Here is a 23069-nt window from a genome sequence, read left to right as displayed (position 1 = left end):
CACATCCAGGTCAGGACTCTCCTCTCCCACGTCGACGCACTAGCAGTCGCGTGAAGCCCGCTGCGCTTGAAGGACCCACGCCAGCACCTCGTGTCTGGGAAGCTGAACCTCCCGCTTCGACACCTGTGAGAGCCGGTGCAGGTGTAGGACTAGGGTGGGAAAATCTCCAGCAACTGCTCTGTGAGTGATTAAGTGTCACTGGGTACATTTGCATTGCAACGGGAAACATCACTCTGTTGTGCACCTAAGCAGTATTTAAAATATTACAATTATGGTTCTTAAGTGGGCTTTTCTCTGCACTGGAAATATAGATTAGAGACTACTGCATAATTTTCATGGTGTTGTATTGTAGCTTTTCCTCCTTTTGAAATGCAGAACAAAACTGCTTTAAAAACAGCAAACACCAGCTGAAGGTTCGCATGGTTACACAACCTAATTATAAACATTCGGCGAGTTCCAAAAGCACAGCGAGGTAAATAAATGTATCACGCAGCTGAAGAATGCAGCCCTTATTGTCTGATATTTAACAGTTTGGGAAGTAATTAAAAGCAAAGTATCAGTTTGAGCCTGCAATTTAACAGAAATTTAAATTTTATTTTATAAATTGGAATGTAGTTGAGGATAACCCCCTCCCCAAACAATAGCACTGAATATTCAGATCTCTCAAGTGAGAAAAGGAGCAGTTTCCAATGAAAAGCTTAAAGATTTTTATTCATCTTCTAATATGAAAGGCTACACAAATTAAAGAAATGGCATCTGTTGTTCTGCTGTCATAGTTTATTATGCTGGGGACAGACTGTGAGCTGTGGCTCCTTAAATGAGAGAAAGCATAAAGGTCTATTAATTCATTAGTGCAAGTGCAGTATAGTGTCTCCCTGCTCTATTGTTTGGYTTGAGCAAATAAAGTCCATTTTCCTGCTGAATTATATCTGATGCTGGAGGAGGTATTCTTGAGATAAACAATATTATCCACCAGAGACTGATAGGAGATGATAAAAGTCATTTTATTTATGGTATTTTCAGCTATCTTGTCAGTATAATGTATTGCGGCGCTAGAAAACACTGGATTTATTTTAACTTTGCTCCGAGAAGTAGACTCGCCGTATACCTGTCCACTGAGTCACCGCGTCCGTGCGCTGATTCCTGATGCTGTGATTTATGGTTAGTTTTCYGGGTCACAATAGCTATGGCAAAGTATTACACATTATGCTTCCCCTAGAAGTGTAACTATGAAGATGACAGCACTAAAATGTATTTATTTTTTATTGCTTCAGTAATAAAATGCTTCCCTGAGGAAGGGCAGAGGATCCTTGACCTTCTTCCAGCGGCGCTGCCGGCAGCGAGCAGCGGAGCTGGCATCCGAGGGCCCTGCTGAAACCGGCTCCCGGGCTGGTCAGTATTTTATCCCGCACTTAAAGAAAATGTTTTGAATGTGGCCTGACTAGTAATCAAGGGCCACCAGCTCCGCTTTTTAATTTAAGRAAAGGACAAATGTTATTTCCTAGGCAAAAAGCCCCAGAAGAAGTTTCCTGTGCGGTAGGGTAGAACTCCAATGCTCTGAAATACGCATTTTTAGAGCAAAGGTAGCCAAAATCGTCTACGTGSTACCCGGCATGCCTATTGCTCTGAGGCGCCAAGTGCATTTCCGTGACTGCTTCGCAGCCGTGGCCGCCCGTGCCGCGCGCCGCCGGCAGCGGTTCCCGGCCCCCCTKTCTCCTGGGATGCATTCCCACCCCTGGGCGCGCAGGGCGTGCTTGCCCATCTCCTTTACTGCCATGTATATGTGTATATATATATATGTGACATATATATGTGACATATATACATACATATACGTGTATATATGTAGAGAGAGAGATACAGATATCTAGACTAAACCTCCTAGCACGTGTCAATAGAAGCTGAGACAGAAGAACAATAACAAAGAGAAAGTCAATTTACAGGTGTTCTTGTCCACTTATTTTGTATTAATTCATTATCAAAATCTAAATAGTCACCTACACTTAGGCTAGCTGAAGATTTGACCCCTAATGCAGTATGTAAAGCCTCTTCTAATTTAGAAAATAGAGATTTTTGAGAGCTGGTGTGTGCTGTGTTTGCCTCATGAGATGCTGTTGTTCAGATGCTATATAGGGATGCAGAGGGATGCTAAGGTTGGGTTTTAATTGATCAGGTGGAGCAAGATTTCATTACTGGCTTCCTCTCTCGACAAGCACGCTGTGCTGCAAAATAATGCGACGTGAACGTGGTTCTTCCCCCAGCTTAATAAAATTATGAGAAATGGTAGCATACTTCTGGGAATGCTCTTGCAGTACCGGGAAATCCTATTTGTCTCAATGTGTGCCAGAATATTTGCTTTTCTCCTGCTATGCCAGTATGTGCATACAGAAACTAAATGGCAAATTGAATTTCCAAAGTACTTTGCTTGTTTTCTGGGATTATTAACTGCAGACCARTGAGGTTTTGGGGTTTATTTTCCTGACTTCTGCTGTGTCTGTTTTCCTTTTTTTTAATCGAGGCTATTAAATTTTGGTTTTTTGTTTTTAACAGGTTGATCTGCTTAGGGAAAAAAACTAATCTTACGGTTTTAGTTTTTCTTGCTGGCTCTTTGCAGGCCTCTGGAGGATTATATAGTGTATATTTTATTACWGTATAACAGTTCTCATATCCTGCTAGAGTGATCCTGTAGTTGCATTGTTGAGTGTTATTGTAACACGTAATATTACTTACAGGCTTAAAAACTATATATCGCACTATATWGACATAATTTTATATGCATTTCTCATTAAAAGGCAGCCTTACAGCTTTTGCACTTTCCCTTCTTTTGCAGAGYTTTTAATCAGAATGTGTGTCAAGTATGCATGTTTTGCATGGGTGTGGGCACGGTGACACCTTTTGCTGYCTGTTCCTTCGTGTGGTTCTGGGTGACACCAAGCTGGCACGGTTTGGGGAATTTCTGTTTGAGGTGAGTGAAAAGCCTGGGGGTTTTAAGGCKCACTGATTGCTTAGAACTAGCAAAATTCTCATCACCAAATCAATTTTGCTTCTCTTCTTCCGTGATTCTCCTTGAAGATCCTCACAGAAGATTTACTGCTAATTTACAGCGTTCTCTTTCCAAAATCAAGCCAGTTCCAAGTGAATAGAGAGACTATGATTCACCAAAACACAGAAAATAGGGTTTTTTGACAGGCATAAACAAGGAGATGCTCAAATACTTGACTAGATCAAGGCAAACGACTGATTCCTGCCAGCTTAACAGCATTGTTATGTAAGACTAGACATTAGTTTTCATTTTTTTGTGAAATAATGAGTAAAACGGTAAGCATGGCTTTAAATTTCTTGCTTTTTATGTCTTAATATTTACGCTATTTTATATTCAATCTAGCTAATAAATTTCTTCCTACTACYAGCATTAATAGATTAGACTTTGAATGTTAAACCTATTCCAGATTGGCACAGGAGATGGAAAGGATTTTTATGATGGTTGATAATACAAATAAATGCACTGATACTATTTTTTTAAATTTTTCTGTTCATTTTGTTACTTTGCAATTGAAATTATGCKTTAGGCATAGAATTTTTGTCTGTCTTTAAGCAGTAAAATACTCGATGCTCTTCATCTACGAACATTATTACTTTTCATATATTTTTCGCAGTTTCTTTAAGTATCACAAAGAACTACAGGWAAACGCGGCATAGAATTGTTAAAATATCTATTGAATAACACAGTTCTCTTGTTTAAAAATGGATCAAAAGTAGGGAAATTCAGCAGCTAATGAGAACACAAGAACAGCAGTTAACAAGAACACTAGTTACACATGCCAAAGTTCATGTCTACATATGAATTTTAACTCATAAGTAAAGGCAAAATTGCAGATCTTTTAAAAATACCACGACTTGTATCAGATATCCATATGTGGCAAAATGTCATWTTGTAGCTTTTAATGAAGATGCAGAAGTAGGAAAATTTGAACATGCATGAGCCACTGGAAAGAGAAAAAGGGAGATCAAGTAGCTAAAACTAYGGTGTTAAGAAGAAGTGGGGAAAGGCCCCATTCCCAAGCAGTCGTGCCCATGGGTTTGAGAGAGCACAGGCTAGTGAACACATAACCTAGACCGTAGAGCTACGTTTTGGCTGGTTTTGAAAACTTCTGCCTTGAAACTGCGAAAGGTGAGAGATTGTTTGCACGGCTTGCTTTTTTTTGTCTGTCCCTACATCCTCCCATGTATTTAATTTGGATTTTAATATTAGCTGATTATTTCCKGTATTGCTGTGCAGTAATTACTTCACAGTAAGGTGAACAAGAGATAGCCCGAACTTCAATTTCAAATCCAATTTCCAAAACGTGGTATAATTTCCTGTACTTATTCTAGTTTCTCTAGAAATGGGGTAGAGATAAGCAGGAAAGTGTGCCTCCGTCGAGGCCARGGAGGGGCTTTGCAGGGACTGGAAGTCTTGAATAACGCTACCGCTACAAAACTAAGTTGTTCGTAGATGCCACCAGCGGGTCTGTTCATTCTGGGTGGTCCGAGGAGGAGACCGGTGGTGTGAACTGGTCCAGCTGGAGTGGTGTGGCTGCTGGCAAGAAATCCCATGTATGTTTGGTGAATTAGAGGCTGAAACATTGCCCCCCAGCCCTTTCTGCAAGGGCTTGCTTGGCTCTGTGTGGTTTGGGGACGACTGCAGCTGTTACTCAAAGAGGTTGGGCAAAATCTCTCTGTCCGTTCCTTTCTTTTAGCTACAAACGTGCAGTCGGAAGAAATCGGTGATTAAAAGCATTGCACAACTGAAGGTTCAGATCTAGTTTAAGCAACGGTGCTCCTTGGATTTTCTTGTATTCTTCTGAGCTTTGGTTGTCGGCCTGATGCTGTCTTTCCCGTTTTTGGAGCATTTGGTGTGATCTCAAATGGCTGAGTAGGGCTGTGCTACGTGGTGGAGACTTGCTCATCGTGCYGGGCTGGCTCCCCAAGGCTATTAGCGCAAAACCCACCGTGGCTGGGCTCAGGTGCAGGCAGAGACGCTTCCTGGCGTCGCTCCTGCGCCGCGGCGTGCTCCGTGGCCCAGAGCAGCCTCGGCGACCCCGCGTCGGAAAGCAGCCGAGGGCAGCGACAGCAGGAGCAGTCGGCGCGTCGCTGCCCCGGAGAGCGCGAGAGGCGYGCTAGCTTTCTTAGCCGAGTAGCTGATAAGCTGCACTGACAACACCATTTTATAAAYTGCACAAATTAAATGCACCAATTCAAGACTTAAAGTATCCCAGGTCCCTCAGCGCTCTGGGAAACTGTAAAAGCAARTACAATAATTATCTTGAAGCATCCAAGTCAAACCATGCTGTTGCATGGATCTTTTGAGGTAATTCTATTTTTCATTTGATAAATGTGTGGATATTTTAATTTTCTGTTTCTGTGAAAGATGCATTTAAGTTGACAGAAACCATTCAACATTTGGCACTTTTGAAGATCAGGCAAGCTATTTAGCTATCTAAACATAGACTCAAAGTCTGGTTTTAAGTTCCTTGTTATTCCAAGTTCTGAATATTCAGTTTTTTATTTTAATGCTGCATGCAGGGATAGCACTAGACTTTGGTGAAAGCCCTCAGCCTGCTTGTGGAAAAATCTGCACTTGGCTCCAAGGTACCTTGGAGAAAGTAAAACTTCAGAAGTTTTTGCAGCAATCCCAAYAGAGATATTTCTAGTTAGACTTCCATATCTGACCAAACTAAGTTCAGATTCACGTTTTCTGCTGGAAATAAATGTTCCTCCCACCTTTCTGCCTACAAAGCATCTTCTGTGCTACACCCAATCCAGATTATTCTTTCCTTCAAAAAACTGTTGGTGTCAACAACTTAATGGGCTGGCTAGAGCCAGTGTTTTAAGCCAATATTTAACACACTGTGCCGCCCTGGAAATAGGGATTATTTTATTTGATGCAGTAAAGGAAATTTTCAGGCTACATGTGAATAATATAAGGACAGAATTGGAAGAGCAGGTTCCTTTCTATCATGTCTTGGCCAATTCTGGTGAGTCTTCTCCTTTGACCGGGACCCGGCGTGTGGATGCTGTAAAAGCTAATAGCACACTGCCGATCTGTGGCAAAAGAATTGTGCTAATTCATTTGATCTTTGGTCAGCCTGGGTATGATTATACCTCAAGTAACAAGCAGATTTTTGGAGCACTCTGCAGCATTGGGTCACAGGGACAATCTTTCTGTTGTAGCACTTTTCAGCTAGGGTCCTCGTATCATAGCGTAGTCAGAAATTTCAAGATTTTCATTTCTCCCTGTAGTCCTGAAATGGTGAGATAATTCTTTTCCAATAAGTATATAGGATTYTCTTTCCATAGCTTAAAATTTTATGTTTAAGGGAGAGAAAAATAAAACTTCTTTATTTTGGMGGGACCTCATAAAACCAGTTTCTCACTCRTAGAAGCATTTGTGCTTTCCTATTGGATTAAGCTTGAGTCACAAATAAAATACAGTAAAGGGAAAGGGCACCCAGTACCTCTATGATTAGTCCATATTTTACAAGCACTTTTGTGGAGTTCTAATGTTAAGTGAAAGTAAACCCTAAGAACTGAATTTTCTTGTTTTTCCTTTCTCTGTCTAGTGATTGTAAGGGAAGACAGCTCACTAATTTTGAGTTTGCATAATTTCAAGGATTTTTTTTTACTTAGAGAAAGGTTAGCTATGTTTTGGATTACTCAGGTACTTTTTTATAGCACTGAATTAAGTGTATGAGATTTACTACATATGTTGAGTATTAGATGTATACACAAAATATATTTAGTTGAAACCAGGGAATTTTCTAGAAAGTAAATATATATGTAAATTACCTACACCGAACCCCACCACCCCCCGAACGGCATCACCTCGCCGGGAGCCGCTGGTGGGGCCGGGGCTCCCGCGGGCAGCGCGACGGGCAGCTCCGCGGGAAACGCTCCCGCTGTCTCGCTCCGAGGGCGAAATGGGTCGCCCAAAAGGTAATTCGTCCTTCTCCAGTTAAGTAAGGAAACYGCAAATTTTATGCGTTGTTTTATAAATAAAATCCACATAAGAATAAAATGAGGCGCTCCGTATGTGCCATTCCTTTTGCACAGTAAATACGGGCTGGTGTAATTATCATATTTTTGATGACTTGCCATTGTTCTCTGTTTATTTTTGCCAAAAAAAGAAAAAAAGAAAAGGTCCTTGCTATGCTGTAGCAATTTCCAGGTTCCCTAATTTGTTTTGTTTGAAGTGTTTCTAGCAGTCACATATGACAGCATAATGATGGTATAGAACTTGTTATTTAGCAACTAATTTAAATGAAAATAGRCATAATTTAAATAGACTGAAATGTCCTTTAACACTGTTTTTAAAGACTAATGGAAATGCTGCGCTGGCTTGTGTGGTGCCGTGTTGAATATAAAATAAACAGAATTGTTCAGACACATTTAGATATTCTTTCAACCCTTCACKGGGTTGTTTCAGTGCAGAAAAGCTCTGCAGTGGTAAGATTTATCAAAGGAGCTGGTACAAGAGATATTTATTTCACTGCAGACCTACTTTTCCCTGAGGGGGTATAAATTTYTTTTTTTCTTGAAATATTGTTTATAAAATTGCAGGAGGAAGAAACAGAGCGGAATAGTGATCAGAGTACTGCCAGTTCCAGTTACGGCTGCCGGGTCCCCCGGGTGCCGGCCGGTGGTCTGCAGGAGCTCGTGCCGCCGCTCCGCGTCCCACCACGGTTAGGCGTAAAATACGGCTTTTTTGCTCCGTTTGGGGGATTCTTTGTTTGTTTGTTTTCTTTCGGTAAGAAGAAGAGTTGTCCTTTCTTCCCTTGCGCCTCTCCTCGGTTTTCCGGAGCAAAACTTGGAGAGCTGGAGGAAGGAGMGAGGTTTAAGCAGCGCTTGGAAGAAGAGCGGAAAACCCCACGATGCGACCCCGGGGCCGCGGTTGCTGCTGCTTTTCCGCCGCGGTCTGCACGCGCCGAGGCCGAGACGCTCGGCAGCACGCTGACAAGCTTTGCTCTAGAGCTGTTACGGGCACGTAAGGGACCGTCCGCTTCAGAGCGGAGACCCAAAACCGGCTTTACGGTTTTTACCAGTAAAACTGGTTTTACGGGGGTCTCAGCTCCCGTGCAGCCAGGGACGCTCCGAAGAGCGTTGGCACGCTAGGTCTGTTGCTTAAAGGTAAGGTTTGCTCGATCTTTAGAAATATCGGGGTGCGTAAATTAACGGGAATCGAAGTAAGATTTTTCTAGGTTGGATATTTCAACTTTCCAGCGTCGCTTATGTCAGGGCTTATGTTAGTGGCTTATGTTAATGGCTAATGTTGTGCAGCCAGAAGTATATCAAGAATATTTCTTTAAGAAGTATATCAAGAATATTTCTTTAAGAAGTATATCAAGAATATTTCTTTCGTTACAGAAGCACTGAAGCCTCGGCAAAGCCAGCTAACCCTCCGGCTTCCCTCAGCGTAAGCGGCTTGTAAATGCGGACACCAAGAACMAGAATTTTAAGTCCTAAGCGTTTTTGTTTTCAGCTCTTGCATTCATAAAACMGCAGGTTTTAAAGCTCAGAGACGTTTCAGGCTTGTACATATAAACAAGATCTGTTCATTTTTTGCTTTTTTTTTTTTGCCTATGCTGAGTTGTTGACATCCCTATATACAGGTATGCACAAGCAACGCAACCCCAAAGAGGGCAGATGCTGCTTTGGAAAAGCCCATTTCTGAAATAAAATATTAAATATTTATAGGTCAGGACTGAACTGCTCTATCGGTGCTCGAAGGGAAACCGTCCTGGCGGTGCCGGGGCGATACAGCGTGCCGCAGGGCTGGTGATACGTCACTTAATGCTTTTGCAACTGAAACATAAACGCGCTCCTAATTCGCCCTATTTAAAAGCAACCTTAAGATAAAGCAGAGCCACAAGAGGTGGTAGGTAGCATCCGAGTTGAAATTYTTTGTTTCTCCCATTCTGTTTCATTGGCTTCTCAATTTTAGTCATTGAAACCAGTCTTTATTGGAGCAGTTACTACTGAATCAATGTGATGATAATTTTAGATAACTTGTRTGTAAAATTTRTAATAATATTAGGAGCTGTCTACATAACATGGTCAATACAGATCTATGATTGGGGCAAGGCAACCTATTTCTAGAAGGGGTGGTTTACATTAACTTCAGAATTTCAGAGCTGGAGATGTATGGTTAATATTAACTTTTGGACTGGAGGTCGAGCATCTATAGCTCTGGTTAAAGTTTAAATGACTGCAAGGAGAATCCAGTAATTAGCATTAAATGGGCTCGCCAAGCTGAAAAGCTCCGTGTGTAAGGCAGGGTGATGGATTAACCGAGGCGGGTTTTCCCCCCTGCAACAGCTTTTATTTTGTTCCTGACACCCAAGAGCAAGGAATAAACTGTTCTTTTTCCTGAAAGCACGTGGGGAGGGGGTGTGCTAATGTCATCTTGAAAGTGGGTTTTTAGGGAGCTGATTTGTTTGCTTTTTAACTGCTGACTTTTTGTAGGGGTGGAACGTACKTGATGAAAAGCGTTTTTTAAATGAATTAATTCCTTTTCTTTCATATGCTTTATTCTGCACACCCRTTTTAATTAAATAAGTCCTGGATGATTCGAGTAGCTATAATTTGCATTCAGGCTAATGCCTCACTTTTCCAATACCTATCACTTTAAAATATTAAATTAGATCTTGCAGAAATTACTAGAACTACATTTCAAATACTTCCTGGTTTTGGCTGAGTAAAAAAATAATTTTTGTTTTCATTGTTAGATTTGGAATAAATTCAAAGGTAGAAGAAGGAAGGAAGGATTAGGTGTCTGAAAYGGGTTTTCAGGAGCAGGGTCAGGTCCTGATATATATTTTCATGAACAGACATGTCCTAACACACTGATTAATTGYAATTGCAAAGTTGTCATCAGATGCAGTTTTTTGGCATTTTTTTTTCTGAGTACCTCCATCTGATTCTGAAGTCCTTTCTCTGTAAAAGGTGATTAAACTATATATAATTCTACTGGCCATTTCTAACTGCAGTTTTTGATAGCAAAAGCAGCCTGGCAGCCGTCATGTCAGTTTGTCCGTCTGCGGGCCTGGATGGCGAGAGGCCGCCCATAACCATGGTCCACAGCAGCAAAGCCTTAGCTTGAGAATACAAAAACACTATGCTTTTGGACACTGCCAAGTAACTCACTAACATCGTAACCATAAGGTTTTCAGAATTAAGGAATTAGTTTTCTTATTTTAAWAAAAGTACACTACAAAAAGTACAGCTGCAGGGTGTACTATACTGCAAACTGTTACGGGAAAAAGAAACCTGATTTAATGAATGAACTTGTTATGGCAAATGCTCAGAGATTTCTGGTTTTGGAACAAATGCAGAAGCCAGTCTTGAGCGTAAAATAACAGAAGACCAGGGGTGTGCATCAGAATTCATATGTAACACAAATATTTGAGTCCCCCCATGTTCTAGCAAGTGAAATGTCTTGAAACCTGCTTTTATAGCATCAAAGGTGCTTGCAGGTCACCAGCAGTAGGTGCAGGAAGGCAGACCTGGAGCTGGGCAAAGCTGGTTTTAGGGTAACAAAGAGAGAGAAAYGATGCCTAAAATCCATAAAACGTGTTTTATCTCAGGCAGAAAAATAAATACTTATTACAAAGATTCTAAAGTGCCATAGAAATAATTCTTTTGAGAGTGCCTTAAAAAGCGTAAAATAGGTTCATGCGTTGCTAGTAATAACGGTATTAGAAGGAAGTGGGCTAATATGTTGCCTGACACAAATATTCCCATGTTTTTTACTGATAATTAACGTGTTAGGCGTGCTTGAAGGACGGGGTGCACGTGATTTATGATGGCACGCGAACTGAGAGGGACAGAAAGCTGCCTTCTGGCTGAAATGGAGCCTGTTTTTGGAGAGGGCCCGAGCTATTTTACTAGCGGTGGGTTTGCTGAATTTCCTGCCTCATAAATGCATTAATGAGGAAAACTCTCCCCACACCCGCCCCAGCTCCCGGCAGGACCGCAGCTAGTAAGAAGAGTAGACCGTTAAGTAGTGYTGGAAGATGTTTTATTGAGTGCGCTTATTTTCTATATATTTTATGTTTTATTTATATAAATTTACAGCTGAAAAAAATCAAAGAAATGGAAAACACAACTGTGCTGCAGGGAAGCAGGGCACAAATGGCTTGAGGTTGCAAGCTGTGTTTCTCACGTGTGTACGTGTGAAATCGGTTCTGCTAAACTGACCAGAAGGTCTTTGGAGGTGCTGATATGGTATAGGAGAAAACTTGAAATCCCTGGAAGAAAGCCCAGGAGATGCACAGGGACGCGACCTGGCGAGCTGGCTTAGGGSATTCGTTCTCCAGATGTGTCTTGTCTTACTGTCCGTGACAGGTTGTGCTGTGCTGTTTCGTTTCCTGTGATCTACTACCAGGAGGCAAAGGCAATGCTACCCCACGCTGGTAGCTCACCACCTTTCTCTGAATTTCCACGTTTTGTTAGCAAACGTGGTCACGGCCAAATGGCTGCCAGCGATCGGACATGGAGAACGTCRAGAAACGTCGGAGACCTCTGAACCRTGAAGGATCTTGCAATGTGTCTGAACCAGGGGCAGGTCTAAAACGGGATTCCCTTGACTGCTAGTGGTAGGTGCAGCCTTGATTTTTTTGGTTAGTTATTACTTTTGGGGCAAAACATGTCTGTTTTCAGCTGTTGGGGTGCTGCTTCGTGATTTTCTTCTTGGCTTAGTGCTGGAGGTCCCTTCCCACTAGTCATAGTTTTATGTCTTTCTCTAGTTTACCCTTTTAATATCCTATCCTCAGGAAGGAGAAGGAGCTTCTGCATCCTCACTGTAAATGCAGACACACGTCTTGCTGGCTGGTTTACCAGTGTGGAGGCTGAAAAATCCACCTYGCATCTTGAGTAATGGCTGAGCAAAGTTTGCAGGAGCCTACCTTGCCAAAAGGAAAGATTTATTTTTTGGGACCAATCCAATTCACATTATCATTCAATATATACTGCTATCATTACTACATTAAAACATACAAACAAACAAAAAAACCYAAAACACATCACTGGGCTTTCTATCACCTTAGTGAAAGTCCATTTAGTGAACACACCACTCATGGACTTTTTGGTTCAAAATAGCTCTAYGTTTCTCCACCTTACAGGGCAAACACCCCCAATGACTTTTCAAAGCCTTGGCTCTGTCCACGGACTTAAAATACATCGCCTGGCTTATGGGTCCTCCCTTTTAAACGCTGGCCTTTCATATTCTTCCAAGTATCTTGTAAAAAGAGCATTCCAGGTGGCAACGATGTAAACCTTGGGAGCCACCTGARCAAGCCTTAATAGCAGTGCCATGGCATGCAATATTTGTGAAGGTAACACTGCTTTGAACCTTCATCCAAAGATACTTTTTTGCAGAGAGTGGTGTCATTTAAAATAAAAGATACACTGCCTGTATTTTTCCCTAGTCTCAGTCCCATAAAAAGGGGGGGGGGGAGTCTTTAATTTCTCAGATCTTTGGACTGCACTTTCCTTCTCCACAGAAGGTGCAGCACTTTCAAGCTTCCTCGGGGCTCTTCATTTATTTGCAAAAAGATCAAAAGGTCAGGCAATTTCAGTTCAGCGAAGCTTCAAGTGAATTACACCATGCATAAAAATTTGCCACTTCCAAGCTAACAAACTTGGAGGATACTTTGCTCACTTGAGCAGAACATTGGCTGTGTTAGCAGCTTTGCTGAGCAAAATCCTGATAATGGATCTGCGTAAGGTCCTCCGTACCTCCCCGGCCTCCCATCTGCTCCCCGTTTACTCAGCAATCACTTGGATCGCGAACAGGGAAATGAATATATACACAACCTCCGGGATGTTCACGGTGGCTATTTTTCAAGATGCGTTGCACRTGTAAACAAGATTTTGCGTACTCAAGTCCTGAAAACCTGGAAAAAAGGCAGGGCAGATACGGTCCCCTCTGGCTTCAYGTACCAGCACGAGGATGTGGAGAGYCTTGCGCCTCCCYCTCTCCCTGCAAACGCTGCACGGGTTTTGGGGTTGACCGCGTGGGGCCTGCGCACCTTCAGGGGAGCAGGTCTGTGCAAAATGCATCCTGCAGGTCCCTATGTGATGCTATGTAAGGAAAGGCAATCGCTAAGAAAATAACTGATTTAAGGAAAAGATTTCTTGCCCATAAAGGCTTTGAATATGYGAGTGCAAGTTTTCGCTTCGAAGCAGTTCAGCCAGTGAAAAACCAGTCGCACCGACGAGAACGAGATTGGGGGAAGTTTGGTCAGGTCGGCAAGGGCACAGTCCGCTTGTCCGGCGCCGGACAGGACGGCGGTCGCGGCAAAGTACGGCAATCTGAAAAAGCAATTCATTTTGTAGTGCGGAGATTAAMGGCTACGAGTGCAGATTAATTATGAGTGTGGCCTCCAGAGCCCAGGCGACTTTCTGAATGAAGAGTGCAGCAGAAAAGTACCCCCCGTGCCTTCTAGAAAACAACTCGCTGATGGCTTTCTTTTTTTCCTATTGAGAAAGACAAATACATTTGAAAAAAAGAAAAATAAGTTAAGCTATTYTCCATATGGCCTCTGGATCACTGCTTGAGGACTTAACCCCGTGCGATTTGGGCACTGCTGGGAAGCGCTGTGATACCACAGCGAYGCAGGAGACGAGATGTGACACAAAAAGGCACGATGGAGCTAAAGTCATCTRTTAGACTGTACAAACACTAATATCTGGAACGGGACTGTGATCTGAATGGCAAAACCAGAATCTTTCTGCAAGTGTGGGTTCACACAAAGCTCTTAAAGTTGGAAATGAGTCTTCCCACCAGCATCAGCTCCGTGTCACTTGTAGCTCATGCTCAGGAAATAAGAGGAAATGAAGACGAAAGTGCACGGCATTAAACATCGCTGTGCATATAAAAAGAGAAGGATGTTGTCAGCTGAATACAGAAAGTGGAACTTGATAAAATTTTCCAGTAAGCTGTCAGTTTTGCTTTCTGCAGATTAGTCCTGATCATCCGATGTAACGGAGGACGGAGCTGGCAGGTGCTTAGCCGTTAGCTTTGGCGGTGAGGTGCCTTGGATACCGGCAGAGACGTAGACCGAGAGCGGGGCCTCGGTGGGAACCGTGGGAGAGCAGGCAGAGCCGGGCTGGTGACACTGCAATGCGTTTTTTTATTCTTATGAATAAGAGACGATTAATGCTAGGGGAATCTCCAAGATCTGGAGGTTCGGGTGGCCATCAAGGGGCYGAGATGTTCATTTACGTTGGCGTGAGTTGCTCTGGCGCGGGGAGGCGGATGGACCTTCAAAGCGTTCGGCTTGGCGCGCCGCTCCCGAAGGGCAAAACGCAGGAATCCGGGAAGCGCAGAGCTCGCAGGGAGGCTGCAGGGGCGTCCGCGTGCGGGGCCGCTCCGGGCGAGCCGCTGCCTGCCGGGGCTTTCCAGCCGCGGGCTGCTCGTTGGGTCGGAAATGCAAAACCGAGCAGGGAAAAAGGGAGGAAAAAAAGAAAAGGAAGAGCTTTGAGCAGGGGGGAGGGAGCCCGCGTGGAGGGAGCGGAGTAAGGACGCGGGAGGCGCTAACGTGAAGGTACCGGTTTCACCTTCCGACGGGCGCGTTCGGCTCTGTTAGGGTTTCTCCGCCTCCCAGGCGCTGTTGGCGCTCGGGCAGCGCCCGCGGATGTTAAGCCGTACCGTTTCTCGAACCGCGTGTCCCGGTACCGCAGGACAGCGAGTCCTTGGAAGCTGGCACGTAGCCAGCGCCGACGAGCGGTACGTAGTGTGTGCAGCAAGCATCGCAAAAATGAAAGCAAGCGCTGTGCTTGTGGGRTTAGTCCCAAAATCTGAGGAGCTGCTCCCTCAGGTTTGCTTTTCTTACTTTGGCTGCCTTAATTAAATGCCATYTAAGTGGGGACCTTGCTTTCTAATACAGTATTTTTTTTAAGCAAACAGTTCCATTATAACCCTTATTCCGGAGACGCCAGTTCTTTGAATTAATAGCCTMTTCTCCCCGTCTCACTCTGCATGGAAGATTCGCCTCTCTGTCACTAATTAGAGCAATTTAAGATTACCATTACAGGCGTGTAAGCAAAATGAGGTAGTACAATAAACTACACTGAGAGTGGCACTAAATTATTCACCGTGATGCCCAGTGCATAACTGAGCTGAGCAGACGGTCATTAGGATCCTTCCCAAGGACAGCCCTGCTGAGGGACAGGTTTTAATGGAGATGATTTAAAAGCTGAGAAGAAAAGAGGAGACAGCTGTGAATCGGCAGCAGCCTGCGGTTCCCTCGGCAGCAGCAGGAGAGGAAGAAACAGGGGAAAAAAACTACTGACAGCTTAGAAAGGACCCTACATCAGAAGTAACRTGTTTCCGTGTAAGAGTTACGCTGTGGGTTATCAATGGTGAAATGGYGCTGGAGAGAAACCCACCCTCGGCAGCGGTGGGAAGGGGCTGAAGTGCCCAAGAAGGGAGCAGGCACGGAGGATGCCTCGGCGAGGAGGCACCCGAGCCGTCCCTGTCATCTCCTCCGAAGGCGGACAGCCCTGGTGAGGCTGACGGAAGCTCCGTTCGCGCGGCAGCCCGCAGCGGCGACGCGAGCGCCGCGCCGGGCGGCGAACCGCGGTTCACGAAGCTGCGTGACGGTGTTGGCGACCGGCAAGAGGCTCTGCCGAGAGCCTGATGCGGAACAGCGGCGTGAGACGGAAACGGCGTCGCTGAGGAGAGCGAGGCGCTGAAGTGCCCAGGCTTATCCGTGTTTGAAAAATATTGCCTGATTGAGGGCAAACGAGAAGATCRTGGTATGAAAACCCAAACAAAAGGATCAACAGCTTCTATAGCTGCCTTTGGCCACGTAAAAGATCAAAATGAAGGCTTTGATTTTTGGGCGGTGGGTTAGGTTAAGCAGCCAAAGTCGCTATATACGAGTGTATTTGTCATGTAGTAACTCCCGAGTGCCCACCATGGGGATGTGCTTGTGCTCGGTGGGAAATTCRGCGCTCTTGTGTGCAACCTGGTAAGGCCAAACCCTTTAACTTTCTGCAGAAAGAGGCATTTGTGACCAGCAAGCTTCCATACCTAATTTTTAAGATATCAAAATGCGGCAACTTGAGTTAAACAACCTTGCTGTCTTTGTGATTTTTTTTGTCCTGAATTTAGAAATTAATTCCAAATGAGTTTATTGAAAATGAATTATGATCAATCCATTTAATAGGGAAAAAAAGACAGGCAGGTTGTTTCATACAACAGAAATGTTTCAAAATACATGAACAGCATAGAGAATGAGTATTTTTTTCAGGTCTTTTACAAGTTAATTCCTTCCATATTTTCCATTTTTAACTGTTAATCAAAACTTATAGCTTGTTGGGAAGTACAATACATCTTTATATCCCCAAAGCTTTTAAATTATTCACTGTGCTTACTGTTCTCTTTCTGACGGGAGATTATCCCTTTTAATTGGAATTTTTCTATTATTTGAAAGTACAAGTGTAGGATCAGATCTTACACATAGCAAACGTGATAAGAAGAGGTTGGAAGGAAGCTTTTCATTGCAAGCTCWTTCAACCCAGTCAGTTGCACTAATCCTGCTCAAAACATAGCACAGCGTAGAAAAAGTCCAATTTTCATCCTCCTGATTTTTTTTCTCCCTTTTTCAATTCCATCCCTTCTTTCCTCGTGGCYGGGGACGCAGTCATGCCAGACCTGGGAGATGATGAAATCTCAGCACCGGGGGAGAAACACCACCTTTATTGCCTTGGAAGAGCCCTCATCCCCTTTGCTTGAGGGTAATGTTGACTCTCACGTGAGCCACAAATCACAACGCTTTCAGGCGCTATGAGAGACTTTTCTTCCTTTAAGTGCAGCCCACAGTCATGATAACAAAAAAATACTATTTTATATAACGAGGCATAGTGAAATGCGCTTTGTGTTTCATGCTCAACCCCCAAAACCACCCAGATCAGGCTGCCGTGGGGTCCTGGCCTTCTCTGTATTTACCTTTACTGGGGTCTCTCCATCACCTCCAAACTTAAACAGTGGTAATTTTCTAACTCCTTCCAGGTTATTGACAAAAATGTTCAAAATCAATTAAAAGCATTGATTCTAAGTCATTAGATCCCACGCTTTTGTTTCTGACCTTTTTTAGATGTTACTTCTTACTTGCAAAGATGTGCTTAAAGACTGCTCAAATAGTCAYGTTTTATTTCTTTCCCACAGTTAATCATTTGTGCATTCAGTCTGTTGGGTGCTCGGAGAAGCGCAAGAAAGAAGAAGAAGAAGAAGAAAAAAAATCCTTCATCTGCAACGTGGCTCATTGACCATAATTCCCCTTTGCTCAGGAGGCACTAAGAAAGGTCGAGCTGCCTCGTGCAGCTCGCTGTGCCGGGGTGGCGCGGTGATGGGCCRGTGGCGCCCTGTCTGTAGACTTGCGTTTTTCTAATATTCACCATTTCCTGGAGAACTGGACTTGAATAATTCCCATTTAGACCGCGACAGAACAGCTGCTCTAGAGGATTAAGCGATGTCTCGTCATCAAAGAAGCGACAACTGCATCCATGGGAGGTGTGACGCTACCACCTAGGAATTCCCTCGCTTTTGCTAGTTGATGTAAATTAGCTACATCTAACGTCGGCTATTACGGAAAGCTCAAGGAAGATGCAAATGCTGCAGCTGCAGAGCAGTGCAACACTATGAGTAATCACAACCATTACGGGCATGGCGGGGTAAGGTCCTTTAAACTGGTCAGTTGAGCTAAATTTATTTAGATTATTTTTATAGCTTGGAAACGATAAAGGAAGCTGTTACTCGTGCKGTGAGATATTGTACAGTCATTGCGTCCTAACTTTAGCTTTAGCTCTTCTAATCGTGAACTTTTGGGTACAGTTTTTAAGCATACCTGCATTTCAGACTATCATCTTAAAAGTCCTAAAACATACAGTCTGTGGTTAGTTTTCTAAAATAATTGGTTTCTGGTAAGTTCGGAACAGTTTCATACCTACCACTGATACTTCAAATGAGTAATTCTCCTAGAAATGACTTATGTCTAAAAGGAAAATTAACTTTTTAGGTGAGTCAGTCTACATCTGTCAGAAACATCAGGATTTCTCTCTAGAAGTACTAAGACTGTGTCACGGTCCCTGGTGAGATAAGGGTGATATGTTGTTGGTTTTAAGGAGAATTTACTATCTTTTCAGGCTCTACATTGTGTTTGTATATGGGAGGAGGAGCCAGCAGGATCATGGCAGATCAGATCAACTGAAGGGATCTGAAGGGATGTCTTCTACTTGTGAGCAAACGTAGATTTTCTCCATATCTTTGCTTGAAAAATGTATTGGATTGATTTGGTGACTAAGAAATTTCTGTATTTGGTTGTGATTCAGRCTGGCTTCCAGTTAACAGCTGCCCTACTGGCGTCAGCAGGAAGTTTCAGCGCAGGTAGTGTTCTGGGTTTCAAAGTACACTCTGAACGTTTTCCTCAATTTACRCACGTTTTATGGACATTGCTTTTAGCCACAGTGAGAACTATACTTTAAATTTCTTCTTTTGTTTTAGACTATGAAAGTTTCTTTTTAATTATTGAAAATTAAGCTCATGCTTCAAGAGAAGAACTCTTTCTCAAAGTCTCAAATCGCTACTTTAGCCAAAACTGCATCGGCACCAACTTGGAGCGGGTGTCAAGAACTTGAAACAAATATGTTTCAATAAGAAATGGCCTTGCAATACTGTTTCTACCAGCTCCTTTTCCAAGCTTTAATATTTTTTCTTTTTTTTCCATGCAGGACCCAGCAAGTTCCYGCAGTTGCCTGCACTCTCTGAACGTCTTGGGCTGAAAATTTTGTGAGTGCAGCCTGCCCCCTGATTTTCTCCTATTTTGTGCTTTCCCTCTGGATGGAGGGCAGCTGGCTAAAATGATTTTGAATGCCGTTTAGTGTTAGTTAGTTACCCCTGCAAGCCGATGCCTCTCTGCCTCGGCGCTGGGGCCGGACAGGATACCGGGCTAGCTCAACGCGCGATGAGTRGCGTTGCAATGAAGTACGATCTTATGATTTATTTAGGCCGCAGAGTGGTTTAATTATGAATGACGTTGTGCTGATTTGGAGAGGAGCTCTGAAGGGCTCCTTCACTTCGTTTAGATGTTTGAAATTCAGAGCCGCCTCCGGGGCTCTGCAGCTATAACGAGTTATTCCTCCTGGCGCACTAATAGCAACGTGGAATGGGAAAGGGGAGGGTGGGAGAACGGAGCAAGATGGAAAAGTCCTAGTTGTCGTTGCAGATGSGTGTCTCTGGCTTTACATTACTTCATCGGCAATTGCTCCTCATGCTTTTTTTGGTGTTTATTTTGACAAAAATAAGTGTCTTTTTGGAAAATGCTCAGCAAGCCCACCCTGAGGAGGACTGGGAGAGAGATACTCCGCACTGACGGGGGTAACCAGAAACATGCCACAGAGCAAAACTTCATATTTTTCTAAACTCTAGATCTCAACAAGTAGTTTTCGGTGCTAGCAATAACATAATTCCTTGAAGAATACCCTGGTGAAGTTTCCCTGAAGAGCTGACATTTTTCAGAGACCTGTTGCCCCAGTAACCGCCACAGCCAYGATTTAAAAGCCATAATCACGTGAAACTCCCGTACGTTCGGCATATTTTTACCCACCTGTTATTGGGCACCGTTCTCACGGACTCGGTCAAACCCGCGCGCGACCTTTTCGCTGCTTCTCCAGCCATTGAAATTGCCCCTTTGCTGTTCTTTTTCCATCTTTCAGGAACYGTAAAGTGCAGCACTGTAACGACAGATGATTATAACTTTGTTGGAAATGCTTTTTTTCGGTTTGTCCTGGCAGCGTATCTTGTGCAGTTCCCAATGTCAGTCGGCAGRCTCTAAATACAATTAATCGATACGTTAATGACCAATGCGCGGTGCTGCATGCGGCGGTAATCGCGTGTTTTCTTCCCCAGCTCTCCGGGGCAGGTGTCGCCGACGGGGCCCGGGCTGAGACGCATCCGCTACCGTCGGCCGGAGGTGGGAAGTGACGATGCTCCGAGCAGATGTTTGCTGCCGGCCGCAGCTGGAGCCGGCTCGTGGGAGAGCGGCCGCACGCGCAAGAAACGCTCGTGCTGCAGATGTGCTCCACGATGTGAAAAGGGTTTCTGAAGCGACGGTGTGAAGAAAGGTCTTCTCAGCAACCGCCCCCGGGCTCCGCTCGCTGCTCGCCTCTCGCCGCGGCGGAGCGTGGGAAGCGCTGAGGAGCTGCAGCGCGCTGCTCCGTGCCGTCGTGCCCTCCCGCCTCCGCAGCGCTCTCCTCGGACCGGAGTGCCGCTTATCGCAGTAATCCCACAACCCGCCAGGTCTGAACGACCTGGAACAGCTCCCTTGCTCTGCTCTCCTGGTGCAGCAGGTGTGTGCATATATATACACATATATACATATGTATACATATATATATATATATTTTAAGCAAGATATTAAAGTGTGTACTGTGATTATGATTGCAAAAGTCAAATTCAGTCAACTTCGAGATTGGGGTTAAGCAAGCAAGGGGCAGGCTTGTTTGTAGCTGTGCACATACTTAGTTAAACCCACCACCTTCATCCTGGCACTGCCACCTCTGCTTTTCCCCTTCCAGCTGGAACGTGGAAAATTAATTATTTGATTTAAACTCCAGGTGAGCCCTGAGCATGGGTCACGGAGATTTTCCTAACAGGTGATTTCGTATATCCGTACCTATTCCTTTGTGCAATGCTTTTGAGTGCCCAAAAGCTCATCAACTCCATGCCRTCAGCCAGAAATCTGCAGAAGTGGAGAAAACGGCTGGTGCATAAGAACTGCCTTGCTGCGCGGAGGAGGACGGTTTCGAGCGGAGAGAGGACACCTCCTAGGTACTCTTTACGTGGCTCCTAAAGACTGAGTTCAATAGGTTGGCTTCAATTTTATATCCACCCGCTTCTGACTGAAGTGGCCGACGTAGGTAATACCTGTGTACAGGGAGATTTGCACGGCTCTCTGCAGAAGCGCGTGAGGATGCGTTACGCCCTCTCGTGCAATCCGGCAGCGCGTTTTTTTGTGCGGGGATTAACTATAGGGCTGAGCTACACTACTTTCGCACAAGCAGAGCTCTCCGGAGCATTGCTTTTAGCTTGGTATTGGTTATTCTTATCTGCAGACACCAATATAGACATGTACCAGAACACCCAGATCTTGGAGTCAAACTACGCAGTTTTGACTACGGGCGTATTTGTGCTGGAAGGAGACTCACTCCACGAGAAGGCGGGCGGCACTACTGTGTCGTCCCCTCTGGGACCGAAGGGGAGAAGAACACACAGTTTAGACTCACTAAGGTTTGYTTAAATATGAAATTTGCTTCTCCTCACTCCAAGTTTTATAAAGAGAATTTCTAATTCTGCAATGAGTTCCAGGAGTGGCACTTTGCAAAGTTATGTGCCTGTAAAAGCCGTTCACTGAGGGATGTTTTACCTTCCAAATAGTCCCTGGCCCCAGGAAGCCAGTCAGAAAACTAGCGTGAAATGTCTGCCTCCGAGATACGACAAATCCTTTTTGGGTGGTTTTGCAGAAATTTTGGGTTACTTTGGGTCTGACTTTTAGATTTGGACTAACAGTAAGGAATATATATGTCGTGATTGTTGCCAAGCCTCGTTATGAGGGGGAAAAAAAGATATTTTAGGTTGGAGCCCATCAGGACTACTGCTCTTACCCAGGGGAAAACTACCTCTCCTCGCCTTATGACAAAGCTGCCGTCTCCAACAGATGATTTAATTTCTTAAGGTATGAGTAATACAAAACCCTTAYGTAGATATAGTCCCTCGTTTCTCAGCTGCGATATTGCGCGTTGTGCAGCTAAATGATTTCAGATGAAATACAAGATGGATAAAAAGGATCTTTATTCTGTCATTTTGATGAATAATTGCAGTGTGGCAAGCACTGAACGGCTCTGCTTGTAACCGTTAGGTTTCATCATCAGAGCTATGCTTGAGAGAGAAATGGCTTATTTTTACTATATTAACAAAAATCTATCTTTATTTGCAATTAGAAAATTTCCAGGGTAAACTCCAGTCCTTTTGATGTGGAATAATGTATGTTAAATCCAAATATATGTCACCGGTTTTGGAAGTGCTGAATATACTGCTGTTCCCCTCTTAAATCCCAAGACTCAACATATTTTCCCACTMTATCTTTTTTACATTACGTATGTTTTCTGCGATTAATGGAAATATTTGATCCTTCTTCAGTGCAACGTTTATTATTCAGAAATCAGTCTGTGATGAAATTGTCATGTTCAGGCACGTAGGAATACTTTTTTTATAGTCTTGTGCCTACATTTTAATGCACCCGGAGTTCGCCTGTGTGACTGAGCACTGCCATCGTAATTGTATGYGAGAATGCTCACACTCCTGATTTGCAAGCCCAGAAATCACGGTGGCAGACACAGTCCCAGAAATTAGAATATATTTGCCCATTCACTTCTATAAGCATGAGCTCATAACTTGTTTATTTAAGAGGAACAACAAAAAAACCCCAACTTCTATCCTCGTACTTGGAGTACTCCCACGGCACAGGAGAGCACCCTGGCATACAGAGAATGAGAAGCTCCAAATCGAGCTTTTTTCATGATATTAGGCACAGTATGACCTGCCATCACTGAAGTTTGAATGAAAAAACCCTCCYTAATGTATTCTTCCACATATCAGCTTGGTAAAACACCAATGGCTTGGCAGTCCATTGATCACCAAAATAAACTGGCAAATACCAAAAATAGGATTAATAAATGACACCCATGGTATTTTGGGTAGGAACCAAGTGCAGTGCCTGCCAGAGGGCTTCACCATCCTCCTCTTCATTGAGGGCCTCAGCCAGAGCTGGAGACCCAGGAGCGCCCTGCTGGCCACGGTGGCATCTCCTCATACGCGAAGGAACTGCTGGACAGTCAGATCCCCAAAGGTCTCCAGCAGAAAATCCAGGGCTGGAGCAGGCTACATCAGTGCCTTCTCTTGCATCGCCAACGCTGTGAYGTAAAAATGTTCTTTCTCTGCTGAGCTCAAATCTCTGCTCTCAGGCTAC

The sequence above is a fragment of the Rhea americana genome, unplaced genomic scaffold (genome assembly GCF_003343005.1).
Source record: "Rhea americana isolate MKP2758 unplaced genomic scaffold, rheAme1 scaffold_154, whole genome shotgun sequence".
In the NCBI taxonomy this organism is placed as follows: Eukaryota; Metazoa; Chordata; class Aves; order Rheiformes; family Rheidae; genus Rhea; species Rhea americana.
Note: the sequence above shows the minus strand (reverse complement) of the source record.